This window comes from Medicago sativa, chromosome 6 (assembly GCF_051527215.1).
Source record: "Medicago sativa cultivar Bolivia chromosome 6, Bolivia_mono, whole genome shotgun sequence".
Lineage (NCBI taxonomy): Eukaryota > Viridiplantae > Streptophyta > Magnoliopsida > Fabales > Fabaceae > Medicago > Medicago sativa.
The window spans coordinates 12,242,038-12,250,315 of record NC_140754.1 but is presented as its reverse complement, the minus strand read 5'-3'; the positions used below and the strand labels follow the sequence as shown (position 1 = coordinate 12,250,315).

At 39.8% G+C, this 8,278-nt stretch overlaps 1 non-coding gene across 1 annotated transcript; it reads left to right on the top strand.

Annotated features, from left to right (window-relative positions):
* The first annotated feature begins 4,807 nt into the window (after positions 1–4,807).
* LOC146912871 (small nucleolar RNA R71) lies at positions 4,808–4,914 on the top strand. The gene has a single exon (XR_015017212.1). It is a non-coding gene; the product is annotated as a small nucleolar RNA R71 (small nucleolar RNA).
* The last annotated feature ends 3,364 nt before the right edge of the window (positions 4,915–8,278 follow it).

Below are 8,278 nucleotides of genomic sequence, written 5' to 3'. Positions count from 1 at the left end.
TGACTTGAGCTTCCCAGGAAACAACTTCAACCTGGAATTATACAACAAAACTAGTTGTCCACAGTTAATATCCCTAGGCACTAATTTTTTGTCATGATACCTTTTTGTCCTGGCTTTATAGATGAGCGCATTTTCATACGCTCTAAGCCTCATCTCCTCAAGTTCATTAAGTTTAAAAATTCTTTTCTTACCAGCGGCTACTTGATCAAAATTTAAGGCCTTAATGGCCCAATAAGCTTTATGTTCTAGCTCGACTGGAAGATGACATGCCTTCCCATAGACTAACTGATAGGGTGAGAACCCAAGATGGGTCTTAAAGGCTGTCCCATATGCCTACAGTGCGTCATCTAGTTTCCTAGACAAAATTTAAGGCCTTAATGGCCCAATAAGCTTTATGTTCTAGCTCGACTGGAAGATGACATGCCTTCCCATAGACTAACTGATAGGGTGAGAACCCAAGATGGGTCTTAAAGGCTGTCCCATATGCCTACAGTGCGTCATCTAGTTTCCTAGACCAATCTTTCCTATTTGACGCAACTGTCTTTTCCAGAATCTGTTTCAGCTGTCGGTTTGAAACCTCTGCTTGACCACTAGTTTGTGGGTGATAGGGAGTTGCAACTTTGTGCTTAATGTTATACTTTTTGAGCACATTTTCAAGAAAATTATTGCAAAAATGCTTCCCCCCATCACTGATCAATACTCTAGGGGTTCCAAACCTAGTGAAAATATTCTTTTGAAGGAAGTTGACAACCGTTTTGGCATCATTAGCAACACATGGTATCGCTTCAACCCACTTTGTGACATAATCAACACAGACTAGAATATGGAGATAAGAGTAAGAGGAAGGGAATGGTCCCATAAAATCAATACCCCAACAATCAAATGGTTCAACTTCAATGATTCCTTTTAGGGGCATTTCATTCCTCTTTGATATGTTACCTGTCCTTTGGCATCTGTCACATCTTGTGACAAAGTCGTGGCAATCTTTGAAAAGGGTGGGCCACCAGAATCCACTTTGCAAAATTTTTGCAGCTGTTCTTTCTCCACTGTGGTGGCCTCCATAAGCTGAGCTATGGCAGTGCCACATGATACTATGTGCTTCCTCACCTGCAACACAACGTCTAATCAAACCGTCAGTACCTACCTTAAACAGATACGGGTCATCCCACAAGTAGTGGTTTGCATCTTTGAAGAACTTTTTCCTCTGAGGGTAGGTCAGATCATCAGGAACTATGTTGCCGGCCTTAAAGTTTGCCATGTCAGCAAACCAAGGTCTTTCTCCAATAGCAAACAGCTGTTCATCGGGGAACTCGGCCTTGATGGCCTTCTCCTTCTTTGTTACCTCATCATTCTCCAGCCTTGAGAGGTGGTCAGCTACCACGTTCTCGACTCCCTTCTTGTCACGAATTTCAAGATCAAATTCTTGCAATAATAGGATCCACGTCAACAGTCGAGGCTTTGAATCCCCTTTAGTTAAGAGATATTTGAGAGCTGCATGATCTGTAAAAACAATGACTTTGGAGCCTATTAGATAAGAACGAAATTTTTCCAATGCAAAGATTACCGCAAGCAATTCCTTCTCAGTTGTGGAATAGTTAACTTGATTTTCATTTAAAACCTTGCTTGCATAGTAAATTGCATGAAAAAATTTGTTCTTGCGTTGGCCTAGGACTGCACAAACAGCATAATCACTTGCATCACACATAAGTTCAAAAGGTAAATCCCAATCGGGTGCAATGATTATTGGTGCAGTAACCAACTTGTTTTTAATCAAAGAAAAAGCATTTAGACATTCAGAATCAAAATTAAACTCGTTTTCTTTGACCAAGAGGTTACAGAGGGGTTTGGAAATTTTAGAAAAGTCTTTTATGAACCGCCGATAGAAACCGGCATGCCCCAAGAAACTCCTCACTCCTTTAACGTTGACGGGTGGAGGAAGTTTCTCTATAACCTCTATCTTGGCTTGGTCCACCTCAATGCCTTTAGCACTTATTTTATGCCCCAAAACTATACCTTCAGTTACCATAAAATGACATTTTTCCCAATTCAAAACAAGGTTAGTTTCGGTGCATCTTTTAAGTACATCATTTAAATGGAACAGGCATTGATCAAAAGACTTACCAAAAACAGAAAAGTCATCCATAAATACCCCTATGTTCTTCTCTATCATATCAGAGAAGATGGAAAGCATGCACCTTTGAAAGGTTGCCGGCGTATTACACAGCCCAAAGGGCATCCTTCGATAAGCAAACACTCCAAATGGACAAGTGAAGGCAGTCTTTTCTTGATCCTCCGGAGCCACTACAATTTGATTATACCCCGAATACCCATCCAAGAAGCAATAAAAGGCTTGGCCAGCCAATCTCTCAATCATTTGATCCATGAATGGTAATGGAAAGTGGTCCTTTCTTGTTGCGGTATTCAACCTCCGGTAGTCTATACACATTCTCCAACCAGTGACGGTGCGGGTAGGTATCAATTCATTTTTTCATTTGCTACCACCGTCATTCCTCCTTTCTTGGGTACCACATGAACTGGACTTACCCATGAGCTATCTGAGATAGGGTGGATCATACCTGCATCTAGTAACTTCAGCACCTCTTTCTTCACCACTTCCTTCATTGTTGGGTTAAGTCTCCTTTGAGGTTGAATCACCGGTTTGTATTCAGCCTCCATGTGTATTTTATGCATGCAATAAGCTGGACTAATACCCTTCAAATCAGAAATGTTCCACCCCAAAGCTCCTTGATTGTCTCTTAACACCCTCATTAATTTTTCTTCTTCCAAAGGTGTCAAGGTATTGCTGATGATTACTGGTTTAGAGGCATCCTTAGTGAGAAAAGCATATTTCAAGTGAGAAGGGAGTTCTTTTAATTCTGGATTTTTCTCTCCTTCTCCACTCAAAATAGGAGCATCCATAGAGTACTTACCCATTAATTCTTCTATTTTTACCGGACCTAACTCTTGCTTGCTTGCTTCTAGTTGCTTCACACAATCACTTACTTCAAGATCTTCATCATCTCCACATCTTGCTATAGAATTCACAATTGCACGTTCAAGAGGGTGTGTTGGTTGATGTTCACAAGAGTCATCTTTAACTATTTCTTCAACAATGTCAATCCGGTAACACTTGGGATTTTCATCTTTGTGTTTCATGGCCTCAAATATATTAAACACTACTTGCTCCTTATGGAATCTCAACATTAGCTCTCCTTTCTCAATGTCAATCAAAGCACGGCCAGTTGCAAGGAAAGGTCTTCCTAGAATGAGTGGCATATCCTCATCTTCAGCCATATCTAAGATCACAAAATCTGCTGGAAACACCAAGTCATTAACCTTGACTAGCACATCTTCAAGTACACCGAAAGGATAGGAGATTGACCGATCAGCTAACGTAATGGTCATTCTTGTTGGTTTTGGTTCCCCACACTTAAGCTTCTTCATCATTGAGAGAGGCATCAGGTTGATACTTGCTCCCAAATCACATAAAGCTCTTCCAATGTCTACCGGTCCAATTGAACAAGGGATAGTAAAAGCACCAGGATCCTTCAGCTTAGGTGGTAGCTTCTTTTGAAGAATAGCACTCCAATTTTCAGAAAGTGCAATGTTCTCATCATCCTTAGGCTTCCTTCGTTTAGTCAACAAGTCTTTCATGAACTTAGCATATAACGGCATTTGATCAAGAGCTTCGCCGAAAGGAATATTCACCTGAAGTTGTGAGAAAAGTTGCATGAACTTCTTGAATTGACCTTCATCCTTTTCTTTCTTCTTTGAAAGGTGAGGGTATGGAAGCTTCACATATGATGGAATAACTTGTGGTTTGTCTCCATCCTTCAATATTTGAGTCTTCGTCTTCCTCAAGATTGAATCTTCATCAATTAACTTCTCACTTTTTTCTCCCTCTATTTTTTTCTTCCTTTCGTTTTCAACTACTCCATGATCATTGTCTTTTTCAACTACATCCTCATCATTTTTTTCAACTACAACATTCTCCTCCACCTCAACTACTTCATCAACCTTCTTTGGAGCTTTTGGAACTAAAGGTGTCAAAACCTTTTTGCTCCTAAATTCAATAGCATTACAAGACTCATTCTTAGGGTTGTCTTTAGTGTTACCTGAGAATCCGCCTTTACTTTGTTCAGCCAATTGCTTAGCTAATTGCCCCAGTTGAGTTTCAAGCATCTTCCTAGAAGCTTCATTGTTCTTTCTTTCAGCTTCTTGACTCTTCTTCATCTCTTCAAAGTTGCCTTGAGTCATCTTCATGAAGTTCATCATAGTTTCCTCAAGAGCTGATGGCTTCCTTTGTTGCTGTTGAGGAGGAGTGAGCATCTGAGAGTTCAAAGCATTGTTATTTGAGTAGCTTAGATTTGGGTGCTTATTGATGCCTGAATTGTAGTATTGATTCTGCCTTTGATAACCTCCCATGAAGTTAGCTTCTTCACTTGATCCTTCTGGAACACATTCACCATTGGAATGTTCTTCACCACATAGGTGACATTTGATTGCAACCACTTGCTGTTGCTTATGAGCCAAAGTGAAGCCTTGAAACTCCTTAGTAAGAGCTTCGATTTGTTTGTTCATAGCTGCTTGGTTAGCAAGGATAGCAGTTTGTTCACTCACCCCAAACACTCCTCTTTCTTTCTTTTTCGCTTCAGCACGATACTCATTTCCAGCCATGTTCTCAATTAAAGCTTGGACTTCATGATCAGTTTTGCTCTTGAGACTACCTCCCGCGGAAGCATCTAAGAACATTCTAGTGTTTGGTGTTACCCCCTCAGTGAAGATTTGGAGGTATTGTTTCTCGATGAACTCATGATTAGGGCACCTCTTAAGAAGCAAATTGAATCGCTCCCAAGCATCATACAATGATTCACCTTCTCCTTGCTTGAAGTTAGAGATCTCCATCTTCTTGTCCCAATACTTAGACATAGGGAAATATTTCTCCAAGAACTTCAGCTCTAACTCTTCCCATGTTTGGACAGTCCCGTTTGGTATTGTTAGCAACCAATCTTTTGCTCTTCCCGTCAAAGTGAAAGGAAATAGCCTTAGTTTCTTTTGTGCTTCAGTCACGGTGGCTGGTTGCACACAAAACTCGCAAGTTTCAGCAAAGCGGCTCAAGTGTTCATGAGGACTCATAGCTTCAGTCCCATCGAATTGCTTGTCCCTCAAACCGTTGAGGACAATTGTCTTGATGTCGAAAGCTACGGGGTTAGCTGGTTGAAAAGTGTGGGTCAGTTGACCGCGATGAGTGGCTAACCCGTAGTCTCCTAGCTTAGGTCTCGGTGGTACAACACCTTCTCCTTCCATAGTTGCAGATTTAGGAGAAGAGATCGTTTCAGATTCAGTTGAGAGTAGTTCCGGTATTTGTTCTCAAACACCCGGTGGAACGGACTGAGCTAACCTTTGCGACCGGACAGCTTTCCGAAGTGCTCTAGCAGTCCTTTCAATTTCCGGATCGTACTCTAAGTCGTCTGAGCTCTGTTTACCTCGTATAAACAGCAAAATACCTTAGTAGCACTGCACAACGCAAAGTAATCAAGTGAATATGAAAACAGAAAAATAAAAATTAAAAACAGAAAATTAAATTGCAAAAACCCTAAATTATAACGTAATTGCCTTGTTGAAATAATTCAACAGTCCCCGGCAGCGGCGCCAAAAACTTGATAGACGTTTGGCAAGTGCACCAAATACTATCGAAGTAGTAAAATTATCGATCCCACGAGGATTGTTTTTAACTTCAATAATTCAATTTCGTTATATAATTAGGATGTGTAAAGTTTATTTTTAGTTTGCCACTAGGCAGAAGAATTGGTTTGATTTTATGAAATCAAATAAAAGAAATTAGATTTGATTAAGAAAATATGAGAGAAAGATGAGATCAGATCCGTCGAATCCTCTAAGTTCCCCTAATTGGTCTACTGCACCTATTTGTTATGAACCCTCTTCTAGTTTACGATGATTAACAAATTAGCCCTAATCAATCCCTTGAGTTAGGACCCTCTTCTTAAACTACAGCCCCTAATTCCTTAGGTGGTCTAATAATTCTTGAAGGTTTTACCGAACGTTAACCTATTATCACTAACAAACGATTATCTATTCCTAGACTAACCCTGTTTATTAGAACAATTCAATTAGGTCTAAGTTGAAAGCCATGGTCAGTGGTCATTCATTCTCACGAAATCAAGTTATATGTGATCAAGATATAAAAAGCATTAAGAACAATTGAATTGAATAAACTAGAATTGAATTCATAAACAAAATAGAGTTTCACAGCAACATGTGTCAATTAGGGTTACAAAGATTCATCTCGGATCTAATCTCTAAGAGATTTAGCTACTCATAATCGAGTTTACAAATAGCATAATCAATGAAATAATTAAAACATACATGAATGGGTAAAAGGATGAAGAAATCGCCCTTCTAGCCGTCTCCGATGTCTCAAAATCGCACTTTGCTCTTCAAAATCGTAACCCTTGTTCCTTAGGTTTAGTGCTGTATTTATAGAGTTTTGGGCCTGAAACAACAAAATCGCGCCACGGCTGATATAAGGCGCGTCGCGATTCCCTAAGAACAGGGAGATATGCAAATTTCCTTCTAAAATCGCGGCAAGGCTAGGTTTTGGCGTGGCGCGATTTGCTTCGAACAGGCTTCAATATTTCAGCTTTTTGCACTCCAGAACAGTATAAATTGCACGTGAACTCTATCAAAATGTCACAATAAGTCCTAAAAATTACGTAATGACAGCATGTCATCAAGTACTCTATAGATGCTCCAATTTTGAGTGGAGAAGGAGAGAAAAATCCAGAGTTAAAAGAACTCCCTTCTCACTTGAAGTATGTTTTTCTCACCAAAGTTGCCTCTAAACCAGTAATCATCAGCAATACCTTGACACCTTTGGAAGAAGAAAAATTAATGAGGGTGTTAAGAGACAATTAAGGAGCTTTGGGGTGGAACATTTCTGATTTGAAGGGTATTAGTCCAGCTTATTGCATGCACAAAATACACATGGAGGCTGAATACAAACCGGTGGTTCAACCTCAAAGGAGACTTAACCCAACAATGAAGGAAGTGGTGAAGAAAGAGGTGCTAAAGTTACTAGATGCAGGTATGATCTACCCTATCTCAGATAGCTCATGGGTAAGTCCCGTTCACGTGGTGCCTAAGAAAGGAGGAATGACGGTGGTGGCTAATGAAAAAAATGAATTGATACCCACTCGTACCGTCACTGGTTGGAAAATGTGTATAGACTACCGGAGGTTGAATACCGCAACAAGAAAGGATCACTTCCCATTACCATTCATGGATCAAATGATTGAGAGATTGGCTGGCCAAGCCTTTTATTGCTTCTTGGATGGGTATTAGGGGTATAATCAAATTGCAGTGGCTCCGGAAGATCAAGAAAAGACTGCCTTCACTTGTCCATTTGGCGTGTTTGCTTATCGAAGGATGCCCTTTGCGCTGTGTAATGCGCCGACGACCTTTCAAAGGTGTATGCTCTCCATCTTCTCTGATAGGATAGAGAAGAACATTGAGGTATTTATGGACGAATTTTCTGTTTTTGGTAAGTCTTTTGATCAATGCTTGTTCCATTTAAATGTTGTACTTAAAAGATGCACCGAAACTAACCTTGTTTTGAATTGGGAAAAATGTCATTTTATGGTAACTGAAGGTATAGTTTTGGGGCATAAAATAAGTGCTAAAGGCATTGAGGTGGACCAAGCTAAGATAGAGGTTATAGAGAAACTTCCCCCACCTGTTAATGTTAAAGGAGTAAGGAGTTTCTTGGGGCATGCCGGTTTCTATCGGCGTTTCATAAAAGACTTTTCTAAAATTTCCAAATCCCTCTGTAACCTCTTGGTCAAAGAAAACGAGTTTAATTTTGATTTTGATTTTGAATGTCTAAATGCTTTTTCTTTGATTAAAAACAAGTTGGTGACTGCACCAATAATCATTGCACCCGATGGGGATTTACCTTTTGAACTTATGTGTGATGAAAGTGATTATGTTGTTGGTGCAGTTCTAGGCCAACGCAAGAACAAATTTTTCCATGCAATTTACTATGCAAGGAAGGTTTTAAATGAAAATCAAGTTAACTATTCCACAACTGAAAAGGAATTGCTTGCTGTAATCTTTGCATTGGAAAAATTTCGTTCTTATCTAATAGGCTCCAAAGTCATTATTTTTACAGATCATGCAGCTCTTAAATATCTCTTTACTAAAGGGGATTCAAAGCCTCGACTGTTGAGGTGGATCCTATTATTGCAAGAATTTGATCTTG